Source organism: Cetorhinus maximus, chromosome 7, assembly GCF_964194155.1.
Source record: "Cetorhinus maximus chromosome 7, sCetMax3.hap1.1, whole genome shotgun sequence".
Taxonomy (NCBI): Eukaryota; Metazoa; Chordata; class Chondrichthyes; order Lamniformes; family Cetorhinidae; genus Cetorhinus; species Cetorhinus maximus.
Window position 1 is genome coordinate 33,742,019 of NC_135885.1, and position 25,217 is coordinate 33,767,235.

The window sequence follows — 25,217 nt, forward strand, 5'->3', positions numbered from 1 at the left end:
ACAAAAATAATAATTACAGCATTTACAAAGGCTTTGAAGATGACAGACTGATAACCTCTGCAGATGGGTCACAAAGCAGTGTTTCAAATTTGATTCACTTTGTCCGATTGTTTAACAGTCTGCTAACTTGTGTTTTGTGAATTGCATTTGCTTCATAGTCATTTAATTTCCAGAATGCTGTATAAATATCTTTTATCAGCTATACAGAAGTCAGTACAGAGAGCCATGAAACTCCCTGTTTTAACTACATAGCATAAAAATAACAGTGTTCAAACATAAAGGAGTGGATAGGTTAACAACCACAGTAATGAACCTTCCCCAAGATACTGTCCTAAAAATGTAGTATTTCAAAACATTTAATGTTTGAAATATTACTCCTACAACACTTAATTGGCATATTTAGCATGACTCTTTATCTTTAAGGCCTGGATTATGTCCAGAGCATGACAACTAAATCCTGCAGTGCAGAATTGTTAAAACTTGTCTGTGTTTTTCAGTGATGTCACATGAATCAGAAACAACCCAACACATACTGTGGATTTTAAGATAAAAATACCCAATAGAAAGATGCATAGGGTGTTTTAGACATAAAACAGTGTGGAATGGTTTTGTTAAAATTACATTAAAATATGCTTAAAACACACATATAATGGAAATTAATTTTAACAGAAAGAATTTTTATCCTTCCGCAAAATAGTTGAAACTTAATGTTGCATGCCCTTCTTAAATGCTCTTAAACAGTTTAGAGATGGTGGCATAGCGGTATTGTCACTGGACTAGTATTTCAGAGACCCAGGGTATTGCTCCAGGGACCTGGGTTTGAATCCCACGATGGCAGATGGTGAAATTTGAATTCATTAAAAATCTGGAATTAAAAGTCTGATGATGACCAGAAAGACCCATCTGGTTCACTAATGTCCTTTAGGGAAGGAAATCTGCCATCCTTACCTGGTCTGGCCTACACGTGACTCCAGACCCACAGCAATGTGGCTGACTCTTAACTGCCCTCTGAACAAGGGGTGGGCAATAAATGCTGGCCTAGCCAGCTATGCTCACATCCCAAGAACGAACAAAAAAAACTTTCTAGATGCTGGACTGCATTATCTCCAATGAAATTCCAGCTGCCATTAGTCATACTTCCAATCATATTTAAAATTATGTGTATAACACAGGCACACCTACCCACACATTGAGGAGAGGACAGAAGATAGCTTTTGGGTCATCTATCAATATGTCTTGCTAGCACTCTGGCATAGCCACGTTTAATTTTCCCACAAATATTTCAAAGGCATCATTCGCTTTAAAATAGCTTGAACAATTATTTTTATTCATTCTTGGGATCTGGCTGTCCCTGTCAAGGCTGACATTCATTGCTCATTCCTAGTTTCCCTGCATCACCAGTCCATATGGTGCTTCCATCTTGCTGTTAAGGACTAGCAGGGACTGTATCATTGAATATACATGAATGCCACTTAGGAGAGATGGTTGGATTTTGGTAATGTCACTGAACTAGTAATCCAGAGGCTCAGGCTACACAGGTTCAAATCCCACCAATAAAATCTGGAACTTGAAAGCCAGTCTCAGTAATGGTGACCATTGTTGTAAAAATCCATCTGGTTCACTAATGTCCTTCAGGAAAGAAAATCTGCCATCCTTAACCTTGACTCCTTGGCCACAGCCATGTGGTTGACACTTGACTGTCCTCTGAAATGGTCTAGCAAGCCACTCAGTTCAAGGGCAATTAGAGATGGGCAACAAATGCTGGCCTGTCCAGCAATGTCGACATCCCATGGAAGAATGAAGAAAAAACTTAGGGGAAGCTTATTATTATTGTTTTACGGTTGGAATTCTCAATCTTCCATTTTGGGATCCGAACTCATGTTCTCTGAATTATTAGCCCAGTAAAATAATTACACTACTGTACCTATTATTTATTATGAATAAATTGATACTATTGTAATGAATACAAAATACTATAATAATTTTCTGAGTAGATATTTGAACTTCTGTCCCAGTCTTTCCTTGTATTTGTAATGTCAGACCACACAATTCATATTTATACATTAGAAATAAACATCAACTTTGCCAATTTCTAATGACTGATACTCAGTAGCTCCAAAGTACAGCATTGGGCTTCCAAACAGTGCACATCAGTTTAAATCTTATTGTAGCATATATTTTTCAAATTTGAAGTCAGATCTGTCTGGGGAAAGAGTGAAAATTGCTCAGGGATCTTTTCAAACACCAGTCATACACACCTACAAGTTGTCGCACAATACAATGATACTGTCATTAACCACAGAAATGCCTGAAAACTGGACCAATTTTACATCTATAGAAATTGACATGAATTTTTTGAGACAAGTGGGTGCATAGCATGTGGAAGAAAAAATACTAAGGAAGAGCAAGGACAGAAAAGGGGTGGAAACCACTATTCTTGATGGAATAATGACATGCAGGCATCTTTCATAGAAGATGCATGTATTTAAAAGGTGCAAGGAAATTCCGTTCCTAAGGATTTAATGGTTTTGAGAAACCTGCGCAGAGGAGACGGAGCTTATGTTCTGAATAAGATTATTAGCGTTGTCTTTTATATCGTATTTTAAACTTTGCGAATAGTGCTTACCACTGAGAACTTTTGAATGCCAAAGAAGCCCAGTGTGATTAACATTAGATAATTCTTCAAAGTTAAATGAAATAACCTGCAGTGTATTTCTCCTAAATGCATATATATATATACATACATACAACAGGTTTAATTTCTAGGACTTTTCTAAGGGATATTTTTTGTTCAAAAGCCTAATTGTCAGTTAATCGGTATTCCCTTATGAGCCCTTGTAATTGAAAATGATTTGAAATTGTATGTTTGAGTCAGCAGGAGGCCATGGGTTCATTTACACATGAATAGTTATGTAAGTATCTGGGTTTAGAGACATTCTTCCAGGGGATTATTCATCCTCAGAGTAACAGTTGAATTTTTTATGTGAGCAAAAAAGAAGAAACGGTTATTTCATTAGATTCTCGTGCAATGCGGAACATAGGTGTATTGTGGCATGAAGTGGTAGTGGGCAGGTCTTCTCTCAAAGATTATCCATGTCAGCCAGACTACTAAAGCAGGCACTGAATAAAGGTCAAAAATTTCAATAAAACAAACCTTCCATTTATATAACACCTTCAATGAAGACAAAAGTCAAAATCCATCCAAAGACAAATGTCAGGCAGGCTGACAAGGCTTTATCAAAGAGATGGGTTTTAAGGGGGATTCATTAAAGAAGAGAGGGAGGTGTTAAGGCAAATATATTTAGGGAAGGAATTTTGAACTTTGGGCCAAGGTGGCTGAAGGCACAGTCAACAATGATAGGGGTGAAGGGATTATAGAACGCAAAAGAGACCAGGGTTGGTGGGTTGCAGGGTTCTCTGGATGGTTGTTGGGCTGGAGAATCTTGCAAAGACAGGGATGTGCAGCACCATGATGAATTGAAATAAAAAGATGAAAATGTTAAATTTGAAGTGTTGGAGGCTGGGAGCAAACAATGCATTGCATTTTACTTTCTTGTTTTCTCCGCAATCTGTGATTTGTCAACCACTGTACCCTCCTTTAATGACTCTCCTATATTGTTCAGCTCAGTGGCAATGTCCTTGCTTGATCCAATTCGTACTTATCAAATCATAGTCAGAGCACATGAAGAAAACGCTTCCCCTTCCACTCTGGACTCTTACACTGGGGCCACAAGGATCTATCCTTCCTCACCTTCTCTTCTACAGATTGCCTCTTGGTGACATCAGCTAAAGACAAAAGTATTGTAAACTGTGAGGAGGATAGTGTCGAACTTCAAAATGATGTAGTGAGGCTGGTGGAATGAGCAGGCAAGTGGCAGATGAAATTTAATGCAGGTAAGCGTGAAATTATTCATTTTGGTAGAAAGAATTGGGAGAGGCAATATAAAATAAAGGGTATGATTCTAATGGGGGTACAGGAGCACAGGGACGTTTGGGTATATTGTGCGTAAAACTGAAGATGGCAGGGCAGGTTGAGGGAGTAATTAATAAAGTATATGGGATCCTGAACTTTATAAATAGGGCAGAGAGTACAAAAGCAAGGAAGATATGATAACCTACATAAAACATAGGGCAGAATTTTACGGCAGCGGGATTTTGCATTCCCGCCTAAGTCAATGAAGCTTAGAACGGCTCACTGCATTTTACAGCCCGGTCCCTGTCGCAACAGGGCCGTAAAATTACAGCCGTAGGTTTGGTCTCAACTGCAATATAGCGTCCACCTCTGGGCACTACACTTTAGGAAGGAGGTGAAGGCAGTGGAGGTGATACAGAAAAGATTCACGAGAATGGTTCCAGGGATGAGGAACTTCAGTTATGTAAATAGACAGGAGAAACAGGGGATGTTCTCATTGACGTTTACTGCACAGGAGGTCGCCATTTGGCTCATTGTGTCCGCGCCGGTCAACAAAGATCTGACTACACTAATTCCATTTTCCAGCGCTTAGTCCATAGCTCTGGAGACTATGGCAACGCAAATGAATATCTAAACATTACTTAAATGTTACCAGAGTTTCTGACTCAACCACCCTTTCAGTCAGTGAATTCCAGACTCCCATCACCCTCTGGGTGAAAGAAATTTCTCCTCAACTCCCCTCTTGGCCTTCTACCTCTTACCTTAAATCTATGCCCCCTGGTTATTTACCCTTCTACTAATGGAAAAAATGCCTTCCTATCCACCCTAACTATGCCCCTCATAATCTTATACACCTCGATCAGGTCCCCCCTCAACCTTCATTGCTCCAAGGAAAACAACCCCAGCCTATCCAATCTTTCCTCATAGCTCAGACCCTCCAGCCCAGGCAGCATCCTGGTAAATCTCCTCTGCACCATCTCCAGTGCAATCACATCCTTCCTATAATGTGGTGACCAGAATTGCATGCAGTACTCCAGTTGTGGCCTAACCAGCATTTTATACAGTTCCAGCATAACCTCCCTGCTCCTTGATTCTATGCCTCGGCTAATAAAGGCAAGTATCCCATGTGCCTTCTTAACCACCTTATCTACCTGCCCTGCTACCTTCAGGGATCTTTGCATATGCACACCAAAGTCCCTCTGATCTTCAATGCTTTCCAGGGTCCTACCCTTCATAGTGTAATCTCTTGCCTTGTTAGCCCTCCCCAAGTGCATTACCTCACACTTTTCTGGGTTGAATTCCATTTGCCATTGTTCTGCCCACCTGACCAGTCCATTGATATCGTCCTGCAGTTTACAGTTATCCTCCTCACTATTTACGGCCCTACCAATTTCCGTGTCATCTGTGAACTTCTTGATCATACCCCTTACATTTAAGTCCAAATCATTTGTGTACACCACAAACAGCAAGGGCCCCAGCAACGAGTCCTGCGGAACCCCACTGGAAACAGACTTTCAGTCACAGAAACATCCCTCTACTATCACCCTCTGCTTCCTGCCTCTCAGCCAATTTTGGATCCAACATGCCACTTTGCCTTGGATCCCATGGGCTCTTACTTTCTTGACCGGTCTGCCATGAGGGACCTTATCAAAGGCCTTGCTAAAATCCATGTAGACCACATCAAATGCATTACCCTCATCAACACTCCTGGTTACCTCCCCAAAAAATTTGATCAAATTTGTCAAACACGACCTTCCCTTAACAAATCCATGCCGACTATCTCTGATTAATCTGTGTCTCTCTAAGTACAGATATATTCTGTCTCTCAGAATTCTTTCTAGTAACTTCCCCAGCACTGAGGTTAGACTGTCTGGCCTGTAATTTCCTGGTCTATCCCTTCCTCCCTTTTTTAATAATGGGACAACGTTAGCAGTCCTCCAGTCCTCTGGCACCTCACCTGTGGCCAGAGAGGATTTGAAAATTACTGGCAGGGCCACTGACATCTCTTCCCTTGCCTCCCTCAACAGCCCAGGATACATCTCATCCAGGCCTGCGGATTTATCCACTTTTAAAGCCGCTAAACCTATTTGTACCTCCTCTCTCGCTATGCTAATCTCCTCTAATATTTCACAGTCCTCCACCCTGATGTCTATATCTGCGTCGTCCTTTTCCATTGTGAAGACCGACGCAAAGTATTCATTGAGGACCACACCCAAGTCTTCCAGGTCCACACGCCCTCCCTGGAAAAGCGAAGGTTGAGAGGAGATTTGCTAGAGGTATCAAAAATCATTAGAATTGTGAACAGAGTAGATAGGGGGAGACTGTTCCCATTGGTGGAAGGATTGAGAATTAGAGAACACCGGATTGAGAATTAGAGAACACCGAGTTTATGGTGATTGGTAAAAGCAGCAATGGAGACATGAGGAAAAACTTAATCACAATTCACACAGCGAGTAGTTAGGTTCTGGACTGCACTACCTGTGAGAGTGAAGAGGCAGCTTCAATTGTGGCTTTCAAAAGAGAATTGGATCATTATTTGAAGAGGAAAATCTTTCAGGGCTATGGGGAAAAGGCAGGGGAGTTGCTCTATGTGAATTGCTGTCGCAGTGAGCCAGTACAGACACAATGGGATGAATGGCCTCCTTCTGTGCTGTAACCATTCTATGATTCTGATGACATGGGGGGAAAAATCTGATCAGGCCCAACATCAAGCTCGGGGATCACGATGTCTGATTGTTTCACACCATGTCCCCTCGTGACAGGGAACATGCAAATTTTGTGCTGCCTGCTCATTAACATGATTGCAGCACTTAGCCCAGCATGAAACATTTTCTTGACTGCCTGCACAACAAAGGGTCCAGGTGTTTACATGGCTAACTGTATACACAGCTAGCCAGCACTTTTTAAAGATAGCCTCTTAAAGGGGAGCTGTGCTCAGGCAACAGGGGCTCTGGAACCGTCTCAGGAAGGCTTTGGTGGAAGGAAGAGGACCACAATTAAAGCAACTGGCCAGAGAAAGGGCTCCTAGGTTTTTGGATGTGGTGCTGGGGCCTTAGTGATGGAGGTCGGAAGGAGGAGAGAGGCCATGTTTCCACAGGGGGCTAGAAGGTCCTCAAGGTACACCGTGTAAAGGGGTGGCAGCAGTTGACCAAAGAGGTCAATTTTTGAAGAATGGCCCTAGTGACCTGGCTGGAAGAAGTCCCATGACCTTACTTGGGTCTTCAAGATCAGTGAATGGATCTTCAAATGACATCCCTCACCCATCATACTACTCATGCACCACAGCCCCATTGCTCACTCATCAGCTACCAGGCCAAACATTCAGATGCTCCACCTCACACTCACATACCTACCGACACTGACAAACTCACAACCACCTTTCACATATTTCCAGTTATTGAGCTATGGAAGACATATCACCCAAACACACTGCTTCGCACTCACTGGTATTCGTCCCTCTCTCTTGTAGGGCAAGGTCACACAAAATCAGCGGGAGCAGCAGAGAACCACAGAACCTATTGTCACTGTCAAGGAACATGGGGAAGTCAGGCTCCAGCCTTGTTTGACTAATTTATTGGACTTAAAACATACTAAAATTAGGACACGATCTCCCATTCCCAAAGATTAACAACCGCCATTTTGGATTGGGGTTCTAGTTACCCAGGGCACCTACTTGGAACTGCTAAGTCTTTTGAATCTGATAATAAGGGACACAATGCCTCTTTCAGGACCAGCTTCAAATTGGGCAAAAGCTGGGTGCAGTCTACAGTTTATCTAGGTCTCGGGCTGTCTAACCAGCCTTAAAGAAACTGCTGGAGGTTGTCAAAGTGGTAAATTTTCTGAATTTGACAGCGTTATGTGGAGCTAGGGGGAAGAAAAATGTTCCCTCCAGGTTCCACTGCAATACTGTTAGCAGCTATAGGCCTCCACTCAGCATCACTCACATCCCCCATTCATCTCACCCCTCAGGATTTAACTGCTGCCGGCTTGGTGGCATATGACATCCTTTCCACTGCACCTGGTCAATACCGTTCAGGATCTTACTCCAGGCACCCCTCACACTTCTAAACTCCATGGAAACAAGCCCAGTTTGTCTAAACCTTCCTCATAAGACAATCCCCTCATTCCAGGTATCAATCTAGTAAATCTCTTCTGAACCACCCCCAGTGCATTTACATCCTTCCTTAAATAAGGAGACCAAAGCTGCACACAATATTCGAGATGTGGTCTCACAAATGCCCTGTAGAACTGAAGCATAACATCCTTACTTTTATGTTCAATTCCTCTCATAATAAAGGATAGCATTCCATTAGCCTTCTTAATTACTTGCTGTACTGCAGACTAACTTTTTGCGACTTTTTTTTTTATTCATTCATGGGATGTGGGCTTCGCTGGCTGGGCGAGCATTTATTGCCCATCCTTCATTGCCCTTGAGAAGGTGGTGATGAGCTGCATTCTTGAACTGCTGCAGTCTATGTGGTGTAGGTACTGTTAGGAAGGGAGTTCCAGGGTTTTGACCCAGCGATAGTGAAGGAACAACGGTATACTTCCAAGTCAGGATGGCGAATGACTTGGAGGGTAACTTCCAGGTGGTGGTGTTCTCATCTATCTGCCGCAGATGCATCTGTCCATGACAGTATCAGTAGGAGTGACCACCGCACAGTCGTTGTGGAGACGAAGTCCCGGCTTCACATTGAGGATATCCTCGATGGTGTTGTGTGGCACTACCACTGTGCTAAATGGGATAGATTTCGAACAGATCTAGCAACTCAAGACTGGGCACCCATGAGGCACTGTGGGCCATCATCAGCAGCAGAATTGTACTTGAGCACAACCTGTAACCTCATGGCCCAGCATATCCCCCACTCTACCATAACCATCAAGCCAGGGGATCAACCCTGGTTCAATGAAGAGTTCAGGAGGGCATGCCAGGAGCAGCACCAGGCATGCCTAAAAATGAGGTGTCAACCTGAAGAAGCTATAATACAGGACTACTTGCGTGCCAAACAGCATAAGCAGTAAGGGATAGACAGGGCAAAGCGATCCCACAACCAACAGGTCAGATCTAAGCTCTGCAGTCCTGCCACATCCAATCGTGAATAGCGGTGGGCAATAAACAACTCTTTGGAGGAGGATCATCCACAAATATCCCCACCCTCAATGATGGAGGAGCTCAGCACATCAGGGCAAAAGGTAAGGTTGAAGCATTTGCTACAATCTTCAGCCAGAAGTGCCGAGTGGGTGATCCATCTCGGCCTCCTCTGGAGGTCCCCAGCATCACAGATGCCAGTCTTCAGCCAGTTCAACTTGCTCCACGTGATATCAGGAAACGGCTGAAGGCACTGGATACTGCAAAGGCTATGGGGCCTGACAATATTCCGGCCATAGTACTGAAGACTTGCGCTCCAGAGCTTGCAGCACCCCTAGCCAAGCTATTTCAATACAGCTACAACACTGGCATCTACTCAGCTATGTGGAAAATTGCCCAAGTATGTCCTGCACACAAAAAGCAGGACCAATCCAACCTGGTCAATTACCGCCCCATCCGTCTACTCTCCATCATCTATGAAGTAATGCAAGGGGTCATCAACAATACTATCAAGCGGCAATTGCTTAGGAATAACCTGCTCACTGACGCCCATTTTGGGTTCCGCCAGGGCCACTCAGCTCGTGACCTCATTGTAGCCTTGGTTCAAACATGGACAAAAGAGTTGAACTCCTGAGGTGAGGTGAGAGCAACTGCCCTTGACATCAAGGCAGCATCTAACAGAGTGTGGCATCAAGGGGCCCTAGCAAAACTGGAGTCAATGGGGGTCAGGAGGAAAGCTCTCTACTGGTTGGAGTCATACCTAATACAAAGGAAAATGGTTGTGCTTGTTGGAGGTCAGTCATCTCAGCTCCAGGACATCACTGCAGGAGGTCCTCAGGGTAGTGTCCTAGGCACAACCATCTTCAGCTGCTTCATCAATGACCTTCCTTTCATCATAAAGTCAAAAGTGGGGATGTTCGCTGATGATTGCACAATGTTCAGCACCATTCGTGACTCCTCAGATACTTAAGCAGTCCATGTCCAAATGCAGCAAGACCTGGACAATATCTAGGCTTGGGCTGACAAGTGGCAAGTAACATTCACACCACACAAATGTCAGGCAATGATTATCTCCAACAAGAGAGAATCACGATCGCTCCTTGGTGTTCAATGGCATTTCCATCACTGAATCCCCCAATATCAACATCCTGCGGGTTACCATTGACCAGAAACTGAACAGGTCCAGCCATATAAATGCTATGGCTACAAGAGCAGGTTAGAGGATAGGAATAGTGCAACGAGTAACCCACCTCCTGACTCACCAAAGCCTGTCCACCATCTACAAGGCACAAGTCAGGAGTGTGATGGAATACTGCCCACTTGCCTGGATGAGTTGCAAAAAGTTGAGGCCCCAGTACAGACCCCTTTGGGACTCTACTCGCCAATCTGAAAAAGACCCACTTATGCATACTCTGTTTTCTGAGCCAGCCAATCTTCTATCCATGAGAATACGTTACCTCGTACACCATGAGCTTTTATTTTCAGCAATTACCTTTGATGTGGCACCTTTTCAAATGCCTTCTGGAAATCCAAGTTAGCATGTCCACAGGCTCCCCTTTATCCAAAGCACATGTTACTCCTTTAAAGAACTCCAACAAATTGGTTTAATATGATTTCCCTTTCACAAAACCATGCTGACTCTTCCCCATTACCTTGAGTTTCTCCAAGTGACCAGCTATAACCTCCTTAATGATCGATTCTAACACATTCCCCATAACAGACGTCAAGCTAACTGGCCTATAGTTTCCTGTTTTCTGTCTCCCTCCCTCATTGAATAGAGGGGTTATATTTGCTACTTTCCAGTCTGCTGGAACCTTTCCGGAATCTGGGGAATTTTGGAAAATTAACACCAAAGCATCTACTACCTCATTAGTCACCTTTTTAAGACCCTAGGATGAAGTCCATCAGGACCTGGAGGCTGCGGAGTCAATCCGCAGCTCCATCAGTTTGCTCAGTACGCCTTCCCTAGTGATTGTAATTTCACCAAGTTCCCCTCTCCCTTCCACCTCCTGATTTACAGCTATTACTGGAATTCTTTTTGTATCCTCTATATCGTGAAGATAGAGGCAAAATATTTGTTCATTTTATGTGCCATTTCTTTATTATCTACTACTAACTCACTATTGTCACACTCTAGAGGATCAACACTCACTTTACTTACTCTTTTCCTTTTTAAATACCTGTCAAAACTCTTGCTATCTGTTTCCACATTTCTAGCTAGCTTCCTCTCGAACTTTAATTTCTTTCTCCTGATTAACCTTTTCGTCATTCTCTGCCAGTCTTTATATTCTGACCAACCATCTGACCTGCCAATCATCTTTGCGCAGTCATATGCTCTTTCCTTAGGTTTGATGCTTTCCTTAACTTCTTTAGTTAACCACGGATGGTGGGTCCTCCCTGAATAATTTTTTTTATATAGTAGGAATATAGTGATTGAGTATTCTGAAATATCCCCTTAAATGCCTGCCACAGCTTTTCTACCCTATAGCCTAGTATCCCAGTTCACTTCAGCTAGCTCAGCTTTCATGCCCACATTGTTGCCCTTATTTAAGTTTAAAATACTCGTCTTAGACCCACTCTTCTCCCTTTCAAACTGGATGTAAAATCCAATCACATTGTGGCTGCTGCTATTTAGGGGACCTTCATTCTGAGGTCATTAATTAATCATGTCACATTACACAATCCCAAGTGAAATATAACCTGCTTTCTGGTTGGTTCGAGAATGTGCTAGTCTGAAAAACTATCTCAAAAGCATTCTATGAACTTTTCATCCAAGCTACTACTGCCAACCTGATTTTTCCAGTTTATATGTTAAAATCTCCCACGATTATTGCTGTTCCTTCATCACAAGCACCCAATATTTCTTCTTGTATACTTTGTCCTAAATAGTGGTTACTGTTAGGGGGCTTGTAGACCACTCCTGCTAGTGACTTCTTTCCCCTACTATTCCTCATCTCCACCTAAACCAATTCTACATCCTGATCCCCTGAACCAAGGTCATCTCTAACTATTGCACAAATGCCATCCTTGATCAACAGTGCTACCCCTCTACCTTTACCTAGCCTCCTAGTCTTCTTGAATGTTATATGCTCCTCAGCATTCAGGGGCCAATCTTGTCATCCTGCAGCCATGTCTCTGTAATGGCTATCAGATCATATTTATTTACTTCAATTTGCACTACTAATTAATTTACTTTGTTATGAATGCCATGTGCATTTAGATAAAGAGCCTTTAGTTTTGTCTTTTTGTTACTTTTGTAACATCTAGTATTGACTATTGAGAGTATTTTTAGGTTTTATCTCTCTGACCCTTCCTGTTATTCTATGACACTCATTTCCCATATTAATAGCATAGTCTCCTGCCTTGAATCTACTCCTTGATTTGCCATATCTACCCAGGCCTGATCTGTCACCCCCCCAAGTTTTCCCAGCACTGGTGTGAGTGCCCCACAAACTGAAACCCACTTCTCCCATGCCTGTCTTTGTGCTACACATTCATCTCTGATCTTATTTGCCTTATGCCAATTTGCACATAGCTCAGGTAATACTCCAAGGATTACTACCTATGAGGTTCTGCTTCTTAATGTGGTACTAGCTTCTCATGCTAACTATGCAAAACCTCCTTCCTTGTCTTGCCTATGTTGTTGGCACCTACGTGAACCACGACAACTGCATCTTCCCCCTCCCACTGCAAGTTCCTCTCCAGTCCTGAGCAGATGTTCCAAGCCCTGGCATTGGGCAGGCAACACAGCCTTCTGGACTCTTGCTCTTTGTTGCAGAGAACACAGTGTCGATCCCTCTCACTATACTGTCCCCCACTACTGTTACATTCCTGTTTACTCCCCTTACTTGAATGGCTTCCTGTACCATGGTGCCATGGCCAGCCTGCTCATTCACCTTGCAACCTTGCTTTTGTCCACACAGGTTGTGAGCACCTCAAACCTGTTTGACAATTGCAAAGTCTGAGGCTCCTCCACTACTGTCTGCTTAGTTCCATTACTTGCCTTACTCATGGTCACATCCTCTTGTCCCTCACTGCTGACCAAAACAGACAACCCTATTCTAAGAGGCGTGACCGTCTACTGGAGCAAAGTGTTCAGGTATTTCTCCCCCTACTTGTGTTGTGCAGTGTCTGCAATTCTGCTTCCAGATTAACAATCCTGATTCGGAATTCCTCTAGCTGCTTACACTTCCAGCAGATAAGTTTGTCCTGGATTGCCTTGGCATCCAAAAGCTCCCACATTCCACACCTGCAACATAACACCTGTCCTACCATTGTTACTTATGTTAGTTAACTTAATTTAATTACTCACTTAATTAACTTAGAGTAATTCCTATGTATACCACACCTCTTTCCTCTTTGCACCAAATTCCCATGTGAACCTAATTCGCTACTCACTCAATCTCCATCTCACTCCAGCTTGGTTGCCTGTCTCCTCACGCACCCCTTACTGGTTGTGCAGTTTGAAAAGCTTGTCTCTCTTATAGACTCTATGAGTCACTAGCTAGTTTAGTTTCCTGCTACAGTAATTCACACCACTTGAACCAATTGCTTTCAAGTGATTTGACAGATAGCTGCCACTCCAGGCAGTTCTCTACTTAACAAGATAACTTAACTCACTTGAAGGTTAGTACTATGTTAGGTCTTGATTCTTAATTGATAGTTAAAACCTGAAAAGGACTTACCAGGACTTACATGTGAACCTAATTCATGAGTCACTCAGTCTCCGTCTCATTCTGGTGTAGTCGCCTATCTCCTCGCTTGCCCCTTACTCTCCCCCCGATTTGACTTCAGTTTTGCTATGGCTCCTTGATACCACACTCAGTTAAATAAGAGGACTAATGTATGAAACACTGGGTGCATAATTGATTGGCCCTGGACGTGGTAGAGACAATAGTGCTTTAAGCTGCAGGTCTTCAAATCATTAAGAGAGATGGTGGCGCAGTGGGAATTTTACTACACTAGTTATCCAGAGGCCCAGTCTAATGCTCTGGGGTCAGGGCTCCAATCCCACCATGGCAGCTGGTGGAATTTAAATTCAATTACTAAATCTGGAATTAAAAGCTAATCTCAGTAATGGTGATCATGAAAACATTGTTGATTGTCATAAAAACCCATCTGGTTCACTAATGTCCTTTAAGGAAGGAAATCTGTCATTCTTACCCAGTCTGGTCTAGATGTGGCTCCAGACCCACAGCAATGTGTTTGACTTCTAAATGTCCTATGAAATGGTCTAGCAAGCCACTCAGTTGTATCAAACCATTACAGAAAAGTCAATAAGAAATGAAACCAGACAGGCCACCTGGGCATTGGCCCAGGCACCAGAAATAACAAAGGCCAGGACTGTCGACCCTTTAGGGGAGGCGGTGGTGCAGAGGTATTGTCACTGGACTAGTACTCCAGAGATCCAGCGTAGTACTCTGGAGACTCAGGTTGGTGAAATTTATATTCAATAAAAAAATCCGGAATTAAAAGTCTAATGATGATCATGAAGCCACTCTTGATTGTTGTTAAAAACCCATCTAATGGGTTCACTAATGTCCTTTAGAGGAGGAAATCTGTCGTCCTTACCTAGTCTAGCCTACATGTGACTCCAGACCCACAGCAACGTGGTTGACTCTTAAATGCACTCTGAAATGGACTAGCAAGCCACTCAGTTCTCAAGGGCAATTAAAGATAGGCAATAAATGCTGCCCCAGCCAGCGATGCCCATATCCCATGAATGAGTTTTTAAAAAGTCCTCCTTACTAACATCTGAGGACTTGTGCCAAAATTGGGAGAGCTGTCCCACAGACTAGTCAAGCAACAGCCTGACATAGTCATACTCAAGGAATCACACCATACAATGTCCCAGGCACAACCATCACCATCCCTGGGTATGTCCTGTGCCACTGGGGGACAGACACACCAGACAGGAAGCACAGTGGTATAAGGTCATGAGTCATGTACTCAGGTCAAACATGGACAAGAAAATCTCCTGCTGATTACTACCTACAGCCTCCCCACCAGCAGCTGAATAAGTACTCTTCCATGTTGAACACCACTTGGAGGAAGTACTGAGGGATGTGCTCTGTGTGGGGGACTTCACTGTTCACCACCAGGACTGGCATGATAGCACCGCTACTGACCTGGCTGGCCAAGTACTAAACGGCATAGCTGCTATACTGGGTCTGCGGCAGGTGGTGAGGGAACCAACAAGAGGGAGAAACCTACCTCACCTCACCAATCCACCTGTTGTTGATGCATCTGTCCATAACAGTATCGGTAGGAGTGACCACTGCACAGTCTTTGTGGAAACAAAGTCCTGTCTTTACTTTGAGGATACCCTCCGTCATGTTGTGTGGTACTATCACCGTGCTAAATGGGATATATTTCAAACAGATCTAGCAACTCAAAACTGTGCATCCATGAGACACCGTGAGCCATCAACAGCAGCACAGTTGTATTCAATCACAATCTTTAAACTCATGGCCCAGCATACCTTCCAGTCTACCATTACTAACAATCCCGGGGATCAACCGTGGTTCAATGAAGAGTGCAGGATGGTATGCCAAGAGCAACACCAGGCATACCTAAAAAGATGTCAAGCTGGTGAAGTTACAGCACAGGACTACTTGCATGCCAAACAGTGGAAGCAGCATGCAATAATGCTATGCGATCCCACAATCCGCAGATTAGATCTAAGGTCTCAAGTCCTTCCACAACCAGTTACGAATGGTGGTGGACAATTAAACAAGATACACTGTAGCAACTCACCAAGGCTTCTTCAACAGCACTGTCCAAACCCATGACCTCTAACACCTTCAAAGACAAGGGCAGATGCATAGCAATACCTCCATCTGCAAGTTCCCCTCCAAGTCACACACCACCCTAACTTGGAACTATTTTGCTGTTCCTACACTGTCACTGGGTGAAAATCCTGGAACTCTCTTCCTAACAGCACTGTGAGTGTGCCTACACCGCATGGACTGCAGTGGTTCAAAAATGCAGCTCCAGCACCTTCTCAAGGGCACTTTGGGATGTGCAATAAATGCTGGCCTAGCCAATGATGCCCACATCCCATAAAAGAATAAAAGTAGTACAGGAATAGATAAACCATCTGATAACAATCTGATAATATTGTGGTACCAAATGTATTATCTACATTAAGGGTAAACATTACAATGATGTTAGTTTCCTTGGTTCTATGTCACACTACCTCAGCTTTACAGGCTATATTGATCAGGCCCCAGAACACAACAGTAAGAAAAAGAATAGGTGTATCTTGTAAAATGAAAACTTTGCAATATACACAATAAATAAATAATCTGGAACTGGATTAATTATCTATTTAGATCGCCACACATTGCCTTTTAAGATGTTGCGCCAAGAATTTAATGTTAAAAGCCTCAGGGTTTTGATGATGTTCAGAAAAAGTCTGTGTTTTGCTCCTGTGGTTTATACCCCTTTATCAAATTGCAACCTGGCAATTTACTCCCCAGAGTCTATTATTCTTATTTTAAACTATGTATGAACATAGGAACATCGGACTTAGGAGCAGCAGTAGGTCATTCTGCCCTTCAAGTTTGCCCTGGTATTCAACAAGATCATGGCTGAACTGGTTGTGGTTTCAACTCCACTTTCCTGTCTGCCCCCCCCATAACCCTCAACTCCTGTGTCTATCAAAAACCTATCTAACTCTGCCTTGAAAAAAATTCAATGGCCCAGCCTCCATTGCTTACTGGGGCAGAGAATTCCATATACTAACGATCGTCATAGAAAAAAATTCTCCTCATCCATGTCTTAAAGGACATTTAAACCTCTTAAACTGTGTCGCCTAGTTCTAGTCTCCCCCACTAGAGGAAAATTCTTCTGGTATCCACCCTATCAAATCCCCTCAGGATCTTATATACTTCAATAAGATCACCCCTCATTCTTCTAAACTCCAATGGATATAGGCCCAACCTGTTCAATCTTTCTTCACAAGATAAGCCCTTCATCGCAGAAATTAGAAGAGTGAAGCTTCTCTGAACTATTTCTAATGCAATTATATCTTTTTCAAATGAGATTGTAAGTACTGTACACGGTACTCCAGATGTGGTCTCACCAAGTCCTTGTACAGCTGAAGCAAACACAAAGATCTGTGTTCAGAGTCATGAATAAACTGGCTAGTTTTCAGAGTGTGTGAAACGTTCACTGTAATCCCTAGGGCTTGACCTTACCTGACTTGTATTATACCACAAGGTCTTGCTGCACATTCTTGAAAGTGCAACATGACCTAACCCAAAAGCCTCTCAACTACTGTAAAATGATAAAATAAACATTTGCATTTCTTTGCTCCTAGAAGTCATGAGAAAAGGACTTTAGTACCAATGTTGTGTTGCTCTAAAGAGGCTCTACCAACGTTCACATACCATCTTGTTTTCCATATTTTGTGAACAAAAATAAATCTCAAACTTTTTGGCAGCTGGCAGTCAAACAGCATGTACATGACAAAACTAGAAAACAGTAGGAATATTTAAAATCCCTATGATTTGATAATACATAAAAAAATAATGTGTAGGGCTTTAGGAATGTCCCTAATTTTCTGTATAAGTAGTCAACCATTCCTTTTCCAGCAGGGTGAGCATATAAACTTAAAAACTTCAAATATCTAAAAGTAAATTAACATTAATAAATAGCTAACACCATTACATTTATACAACTTAGAGGTACAGAATACTAACTCAAAAGGAGAAATTGGTTCACATATGAGCAAAAAGGCAAAAAAAGTTAACTAATTTTGAATGCAATGAACTGTACGTTATTTGGTCTTGTATATGCATGCAATGGACCATGCACCTTTTCACTTCTGTCTTATCATCACTAATATTTATTTGTAACTGGACTCAAACTAAGAAACAGGAAACACATCATCTATGAGAGACAACTGCTAATGTCAGTATAATCCCAAGATTCAGCAGTAATTGGAATACAGTTTTAAATTGGCAAGAGTGCAGGAACCAGGAGATAATATCAGAGAGGAATACCAAGGTGCACAGAATATTGGGAGAGATAGCTAGCACTAGAGTAGAGAACAGTAAGTTATTAAGTGGGGTCAGAATAAGAGGGAAAGTAATAAAGTGTAAATCCGGGTTATTGTGCATGTATGTGAATGCACAGAGCATAGTAAATAAGATTGGTAAATTACAGATACAGATTGCTGTGTTTATGGATAATTTGCAAAGGATTACAAGATGTAAAACTACTCAAAGTACTAAATTCCAGGCGCTACTGACTAGTTTTCCCTGTAATTGAATATTCTACTAATTATTAAACTGGTTTGGAACCAGATTAAAATTCATGGAATTAAAGCCAAATTAGGTAATGAATGAACAAATGCAAAACAACAATGATTAAAAGGTCTGAGTAAGAAATAGCGACTGGTAGGGTTCTGCAGTGATGTGTTTAAAGTCACCTAATCAAATTTTCATGAATAAAAATAGGATAGCTATTTCTTCTAAGTATGATATGACTTGTAACATAACATCTTCTGTTGATAACAAGTTAGGCCATAAGGAGCAGAGGTAAGCCATACGGCCCATCGAGTCTGCTCCACCATTCAATGAAATCATGGCTGATCTGATAATCCTCAACTCCACTTTCCTGCCTTTTCCCTGTGGTTGGTGTTCAGTAGAACATAAATTGATGGAACTCAAAGGAATTGAAACCACTCAAGTAGTTGACCTGAGGATTAGCTTATAAATTAGTACCTTTATCCATATTAAAATCTGTTAGAGAACTATAAAAGGACAAAATTAAAAGCAAAATTAAAATCTGGGCGTCCTTCTTTCAAGAAGACAATGATCTGCTGCAGAGGATTCAATGACGTATATGGATAATTTGTGAACTAGACTCAAAGTTACAAAGAAAGGTTCACAGAACAAAATTTATTTTCATTGGAAAAAAAGACTAAAAAGAATAATCTAGATCTTTAAAATGCTAAGAGGAATAAATAATGTAGCCAAAAGCAGGTTATGTACCTTACACTGTGGCCATATAACAGAAGACACAAGAATTGAGTTCAGAAAGACTTCATTCTCAGCGCAAGGTGGATGTTTACAGTAAAACAAAAGTTAATGTTACGTTGTTAAACATCATTTTTAGTTCAACAAGTATCTAATTCAGAGCAGTGTTGAGTGTTAGAATAAATGTGAATAAAGATTTTCAAATACTCAATGCAGCAAAATAGTTCCCAAGCTGATAAAATTAAACACATGCCATTCTAAGGAAGGCAACCAATCAAAGTGAAATAAATTGGGTTGTAGGGTTAGATAAGTACCTGAACTTATTAAATTTTGCTCAGCTTATCTTGTCGAAGAAGTTGGCAGGGCGAAAGCTGAACAGACACATTTGTAGAATGTTCAGTTAGCTAGTTAAATAAATGAGGTAAACTCCATGATTGAGTGGATTGTGTTAGTCATATTCATTATCTTGAGCAATATTCAAATATAACATTTAAATAATAAATCAGTTGACCAGGTAATTAAAATATGTACGTTCTGCAATAAAAATAATGCAAGCAGTTTCCTGTAGAACAGGCTTGTATTAAGTCCACGCCAATGTTTTTTATTTACTCCTAATTTAAAATTAGCTCAGTGCTCGTGTTTACAAAAATAAGAAAATTTACATTTTTTTTAAGAGGTTGATCATTTCGAACTGAAAAATTTCAATTTGCTTGCCAGAGTTGCATAAATCAATTGTAAGAATATAGGAATTTCCACGGTTATGTCTGCTTTGCTAGGCAAATATAAGAAGTTACAAAAAAGATTAAATTCCAAAGTCATAAGCGAGGAAGGGAACTCAAATACATAGGACTGTAAACTCTTCACTGTGTCAATTTTCTATTGGATATTTTTCAACAAAATTCTGATGGCTTTTATTTCAATGGCAATCAAATATCACAATTGGTTTAACATGGTTATGTGTAAAAGGTATTGAAATTAAGGGCATCGCCCTATATAATTCACAGTCAGCAAATGCACCTATAGCTAGTTTGAATACTTTAGTTCATGACAGCTGCAGTTTTTTGCTAACTGTTGGAAAAATTATATAACATCCTGAAAATTATTTATGCAGAATTAAATTTTATATACTGCTTGTTATACTGATGGGCAAATCAGATGTTCAGCTTAATTTATTTTAAAACCTGTTCATTATTTTGAATAGTTTCCTCACTGGTTAAGTATGACCAAAGTTGGCATTTGTGTAAAAGTGCACAACTGTACACACCTAGTTGCCAAAGGGAAGGATTTATTTTCATTAATGTTGAAGGTATTTCCAAGTGATTGATAATCAAGCTGCACCACTTTTCCAGATTGATAGGCTGGTTTATACAAGAAGTGATAATGCCTTGGGCTGCTAATTGAAATAACACAGATGAATGCAGTTAAGCATGACTGGTCTAGTTATGTTACACAATAGTCAGAAAAAAGTGAAGATCCTGTATTCTTATACATATCACAGAAACAATATAGTGAAAGGGGAACGTCAAAATAAAAAATAGCAATAAATTAGGTTATATCAATGTAGGAATTTGGGATGAACTAAAAAAAACAAAATTACCACTAATTCCAATGTCATTAATGTCAATGGAATTAGGAATACCCTGGGTAGTTGAAAATGTATGACAGTTCTGAATGACAACCAAACTAAGGAACCACAATAAATCATAAATATTTACAATTCAGAACTCACTCACAGTTTAGCGATTTTGCTTTTTGAACATAGCGCATGTAACAGCCTATCAACTTATGCTCTGTTGAATCTCAAAAAGTAAATTCTCTATGAATATAATATTAAACAAAGTGATGAAAACAAAGCAGGTACACCCCTAAGAGGTTTTAAACTCTATCCAACTGAATAAGCAGAAGTTTCATATAGATTAGCAAAATAAATACAGAACCAGCATGTTTAATATTAAAGAAGGTTGAAAATTGTTAGGTAAATTATTTTCTTTTTGTTGGTTTTGTGCATATTGAGATGAGTCATAGCAATGCTGAAGAGCAGAAGTTCTCTTTTCCGGCTTGCCACTGAAGTGATACTCTTGAGCACCCCTGGGTCAAATCAAATGCAATGTAATACATGATGTGACCAATTATATTTGAAGTGGACCCAGATGTGGAAGAAAACACAGAAAACCCAGAAATATACACAGATATACCCAGAAATATACAAAGAAGTACCAGTAATTTTTACAAAGGCAAAATACGGCGGGTGCTAGAACTCTGAAATAAAAACATTGACCTGAAATGTTAATTCTGTTTCTGTCCACAGATACTGCTTGAACTGCTGAGTATTTTCAGCATTTTCTGTTTTCATACCAGTCATTTTTGTTTTCTTTGTATTTTTGTGTTTTTATCTGTTTTATTAGGAGAATACACCAGGGTAGTTGGGGGGATTGATAAAGTTTGGTGTTATTGAAGCAAATGTCCAGATGGCTGCAGAGTCCCTCAGAAGGAAAGTAAGTTATGAGGATGACTTGTATCTCTATTATGTTCCATATGTTGAGATCTATGTTAGGTTTGGGCCATCTGTGCGCTTCCAATTCTAAAATGATCATTACATCTCAACATCCAAATTCTTTAAGTCTTGCCATAAAACACAGTATTCTATAACCCTTTTATAGCCTTATCCATTTGAGGTTCTGCTTTTGAACCTGGATCCTTAAATTTTCTGCTCTTCCAAATCACTCAGCTTTCCAATAAGATTATTAGTCAGGGTCGCAATGTGGCTCACTTATGTTTGCTAGAAGGTACATACGCACGAACTTGTCCTCGGCAGGCAAAAGGAACATGTCCAGGCACTGCACCTTTTTTGAATTAAACAGAAGTGTGGGGGACAACTGTTGAAGTGAGGGGGTTGGGTCACGCCTCAGGGGGAAGTTAGGGGGAATGGGATGGGGCTGGTCAGGCCAGGGGTTGGCTGTTGGGTTGGGCCTTGAGGTTGGGATGAGAGTTGGGCCTGGCTGAGGGAAAAAGTCCCCATTATGGGGGGAAGGGAATCCTGTGGGTTGGGAAGGTCCCATTAGGGTTATAGTCCCTTGGATGCAGGGGGAGTCCTGTGGGGAGTGTAGTCGAGGGGGGACTGGGGGAGTTCCCTGGGGAGATTGGGGTGGGAGAGGGAGTTCCTTGGGGATGCGGGGGCTGGATGGGGATGGGGGGGGGGGGGGGGGGGGGGTGTGTGTGTGTGGTCAGTGTGGGTCTACATAATAGTTACCTGGAAGTTAGAAAGGGTTTTAATTCTTCTAACTTTTTCTAGGGTTACTCTTGATGTAATCCAGTTGGAACCATCCAAAGTTTGCGATTTAAATCACATTTTCGGATGGTTCCCAATGCAGGGCAGTTCCCAGTTTGCACTTCCGGGCATTTGCCATGCAGCCTTATCTGTGAACTTTCGAGAGGGGCTCCCCAGCCCATCTCTGGGGTACCCCCTCCAGTATAACACCCTGTAGCTTGGAAGTTATGGTCCTCTGTCTTTGATCCCTCTGGGACATCCTCTCTCTCCACCACTGCAATGTTCTCCTTAATCAATACAGCCACCTCTCCCCCCTTTTCTTCCTTTCCTATCTTTCCTGAACACCTTGTATCCAGGAATATTTAATACCCAATACTGCTCTTCTTTGAGCTAGGCAGTATTCAGAATAAGCATACTAATTTCCAGCACGCGCAATGTATAAGTACATTGTCTATATGTTTTCAATGTGAAAACTTGTAAAGTAATATTAAACAAAGACAAAGAGCTAAAAATGTAATTAGGTTAATTAACAAATGCAGAAATCACAATGCGTGATTACCCACCCCTAGTCGACGTGAGCTAGGCAACAAGCAAACCTCATGCTGATAGCTCAACGATTGTGACATGTAGCGAAGAACAAAATGTCCCGCTGACTAACTGTAAGCTCATCAGGGAGCCCAAGTGGCTTCGTGGCTAGCACAACTTATAGTTAGCCTACACTTCTTAAAGGCAGTCTGCCCCTCTTAAAGGGGAAGTATATTCAGGCTGAAGAAGCAGGTGGAACTATTTCTGAAAGTTTTTGAGAGAAGGGAGAAGACTGTCAATGGAGCAACAGGCCAAAAAGGGCTCCCCTGTCCTTTACTGCATGATGGAGGCCTTTTTGTTCTTGAAGGGGAATGGGATCATTCAAGGCATACCCTGCAAAAGAAATGGGAGCTGGTGGCCTGGGAGATGAATTCTAGGAATCTTGCCCCCAGCACCTGGCTGTAGTGCTGCAAAAAAATCAATTACCTTACACAAGTGGTCGAGGTCAGTGAATGTATCTGCAAATGCCATTTCATACCCACTGCACCATCAACCTCTCATACTGTTCATTGCGCCACAGCCTCACACCAACATCTTGCAGCTTTCACATATTTCCTGCTATGCAGCTATGACAGGCATATCACCAAAACGAATTGCAACTGACATTCTCACTGTCTGCCCTCTGTCTTGCAGAACAAGATCGCACATAACCACAAGGTTCAGCAGAGAAACATGGGAGCTAGGCACATCTGCATCACCTGAGTCTCTTTGAGGAGACACTGCTACATTAGAGAGCCAGCAGTGACTGAGGCTGGTGCATCTGGCATCGTCAAGAGCATTCAGGATGACAGTATGTTCCTGCCTTATGCATCTTCTCAAATCTCATATTAGTCTCATTCAGCTATCTGGCATTAGTGTAAGCTACAGATGATATGACCGTAGATTTCCTGTTTTCCACTCCACCCCTTTACTTCACTTCAACTCTATCATTGTGCATTTTTGCGTTCAGATACCCAAGAACCTGGCCAGCCACTGCTGTCTCACCACAAAAGGTGTGAGCAAGAACAAATGTCTGATGAAGAAGTACCATTAATTTATTTGACATTCACAGCCACCAACCCAGATAATGTCACTGTGCATACTTTAAAGATTAGTATAGAGGCGAGGTTAGTACATGGAGAGTCAGTGGGCACGAGTGGGCTGCAACCAGTTTAGGGAGAAAGGGTGCAAGTTCACTTGAGGGGTCGCAGTCGAATTCTGCTGCAGAGAAGTTAGACAAGGATGTCAATAGGGTGGCATACAGCTTCATGACAGCACTTGCAGTGTCAGGTAGCCGATGTTTCAGCATCCCTTGCAATACTGGCAGAAGTCATCCAATGTCTCAGTTCTGCAGTAGGAGCTCCGACTGATGTCTTGAGACCAGGCTTGTTGCAAGACCAGCTGGGTGCATGCAGGCACAGATTGCTGCCATCTTGGCTGCAGATATCAATGTCAAAGGGGTATGTAGGCTCTCAGGGCAGTCCTGCAATCTGTGGTCCAACAGCTGCCACCACTGCCACTGCGCTAATGTCTTACTGTTGCGTTTCATCCAGCCAGCCCAGACTACTGCCACCCATGTCAAGCTGGTTGAAGCAAGGCCCACAAAGCCCGGAGTTGCTCGATGCAAGACCATCTGCAGTCTCCACCAGTGAAAGTCAGCAGCCTTCCATCAGTTATGCTGCAACCAGAGGGGCATCATTACGTAGGAGCACTTGGCTACGCAAAGGCACCCACAAGACAGGCAATAAGAGAATGTACAAAATCAACAGATTAATTTTTGTGTGTATAATTGGGAGTGGTGTTGGATAAAGTTGTTATGGAATAGTTTATTTGTGGCATCTTTTATTTCAGAATAAGAGAACACTGTGATGGTCCGTAGGAGAAGAATGAGAAGATGGGAAATTGTGAAGCAGCAGTGGTTTGGCTTAAGATTTTAGGGGAACTGGCATCTGAGTTGCTGCTCATGGATAGCTCATCTAGGGTGGAGGGTCGCGGATGCCTCAACCCTTCCTCATCTTCCTTGCAGGGTTCCAGCTGAAGGCTACCACTAATTTTAAGAACAACCCCAGCAAGTGCTTAGTTGTTCTGGCATCAAAACTACAGTTTCAGATCACTGATGGTTTACTCCATGACACTGCTGGTGGCAGCATGGCTCTCAGTGTACCCCCATGTCCATGTATGGTCAGGTGCCAGAGGGGACTCATGAGATAGCAGCAGAATAGGTAACACTCGTCATCCAGTAGCTAGCCTATGATTCATTGTGGTGGCTCAAATATGGTGGGGTCAATTGATTCCTGCCAGGTGAAAGCACCATGGCTGCTGCCAGGATAGTGGGCATTCACCAGCATGATGTTCGGTGCAAGGTTATACAATAACTCTAACTGCATATTCAGGTAG

The 25,217-nt window shown here is 42.1% G+C and overlaps 1 protein-coding gene across 2 annotated transcripts in view; it reads right to left on the reverse strand.

Moving 5' to 3' along the window:
- nbeaa (neurobeachin a) overlaps positions 1–25,217 on the reverse strand; it is a 1,012,857-nt gene that overhangs the window by 149,124 nt on the left and 838,516 nt on the right. The window lies entirely within an intron of this gene.